This window comes from Lolium rigidum, chromosome 7 (genome assembly GCF_022539505.1).
Source record: "Lolium rigidum isolate FL_2022 chromosome 7, APGP_CSIRO_Lrig_0.1, whole genome shotgun sequence".
Lineage (NCBI taxonomy): Eukaryota > Viridiplantae > Streptophyta > Magnoliopsida > Poales > Poaceae > Lolium > Lolium rigidum.
In genome coordinates, this window is record NC_061514.1 from 304,207,359 (window position 1) to 304,209,621 (window position 2,263).

The following is a 2,263-nucleotide window of genomic DNA, read 5'->3' on the forward strand; positions in this document are numbered from 1 at the left end:
ATCATCGAACATAGGTGAAGTATGATCCCTCTTTTCTCCTTGTCAGTCCAAAGAACAATACACTTATTTTCAAAACTATCCAGTGCATCCTCATAATCGGCTTGCGCCAAACAATGCTCGCATCTCGACTTGCCATTGAGAAAACCTTGTGTCATAATACAACAGCTGAACATTGTATTTCATTATATCCATGAGTAGATAAAACTATGATCACAAAGTAGTACAAGTGAAAGAAAAATTCTATGCAGAATTTCAGAGCAAAAACATAAACGGATAGCACCTGATACTTCCTGGTGGACGGAGCAATCAGAGGCGAAGGAAATCTGAACTAGTACTCCCCTGAAGCTTCACGTAAACTAGCAGAATCTAATGTTGATACTTGCCTGGGAACTTGATCCATTAATTTCATCTAGTGTTGCTTCACCCGTGTGTGCAGAACCAGACTGGTAAACACATATCTCCAATCGACCTGGTGTGGGCAGCGCCAAATAAAATACTCGGCAGATGGCGTCGTTGCCGGAGTAGAATTGATCTCCAGGACGCCTCAGATAGAAAATCGTCAGCAGCGGAAAACGGATCAAGACGCCTTGGTTCTTTCTTGATCCATCGGACGATCGATCTAGTAATGCATGTGCTTCGGTTGATCGGCAAAACAGCAAAGAAGAATTGTCATCGGACACGGAAGATCAGCGCGGACAGATCTCCAAAGGCGGCTCTCACACCGCCAACACAAACTATACCAGATCTCAAAGATTTAATCTCACAAATCGGAAGCTTCTTCACGCCATAACGTTGCAACGGTTGATCCAAACAAAAACGCTGTGCGATGCTACCCTAGGAGCACAACGAAGAAGTCTCCTAGGGCAGCGGATCGAACTTAAAGCCTGAAGCTCTGATACCACTTGTTATAAAAGCGACAAGCAAATAACGAAGAACGAAACAAGAACACACGCAGGGGACACAAGGTTTAACGTGGAAAACCCCTTCCAACACAGAAGGGGAAAAAACCACGGGCGCCAGCCAGCAAAACTTCACTATATCGGGAGGTGTTTACAAACTCCGTGGATTATCTTATAATCTGATAAACCCTAGCCGGCGGCTTACAAGATGTATATATAGGCGGTGCCAACGATCCGTACCGTACCGCGGGGGGCTGCCGCCCCCCGCAGGCGTCCCTTTAGTATATGAATTTGGATCACAATACAACACAACCACATAGCAAAAAGGGCATCCTCAAAGAGAAAGCAATGACAATAACCCACCACAAACCCTCCAACGGAGACACCGGAAGAAACGACAGGAGAAAATGAAGACGAGACAACAGGCCCCGAAGGAATAGACGAATCCATTTTGGAGAGTTCTCATTAGTCATTTATACGGGCTCAGGTGGGCTCAAATAAATAGACAACATATAATTTGAACATTGGTTTGCACTAAAACAAGGGTAATGAACATGCATGAAAGAATGATACCAGAATCAGATTTACCAAAACCTTCCCGCAGCATAAAACAGAAGTGGATGGAGTTCAGGTCAAAGTCGGTAGTGGCAACACTCATCAAGTTTATGTTGCGCCAGACCTCAAACGATGCCGCCCACAAAGATTGATTGGAGTCAACGTATAATTCGATGAGTGCAAGGGTCGCAAACCATCCTCAAATAGAATTTAAGAATCTTAAAATTAAAATCCAGCTAATAGGGTGCATGCTGACATACTCTGGCATTTTCAAGTTTAGCTGGATATAATCCACTATATGTCTATTTGTTTCCTTGGTATAAACGATTCACTAGTGTATTTAGCAAAACCATATCTACGAAGACAAGTACTTATGACTGGGAAATTTTCTCGCAACACTTATATGCCCAGTATCCACCAGATACAGTAATTCCTAGGTCCTCGGTATGCTTATCAATTAGCAATTCGCCTACATGTCAAAATATGCGGCCAAATGCTCAAAGCACCCTTGAATACTGTGTTTCATGAAAGTTTTTGTAAGCATGTCACACACATTAGCACTAAGGATGAATTGTCTAAAAATGATGAAATAATTCTAGAGTAAGTGGCAATTTCAAAAGATCGTGTCCATGGTGGTCTGCCATGAATTAATGCTACACAGTCAAGAAAAGCACCGTTTTCATCTCACTACACACTAGTGGAAAACAGGCCATTTGATCCGGGTGGTAAGCGCCTTTTGTCGCGGGCGGCCAGCCGCGACAAGAGAGACGCGACAAAAGGGTCAACCTTTTGTCCCGGGTCGCTTACGA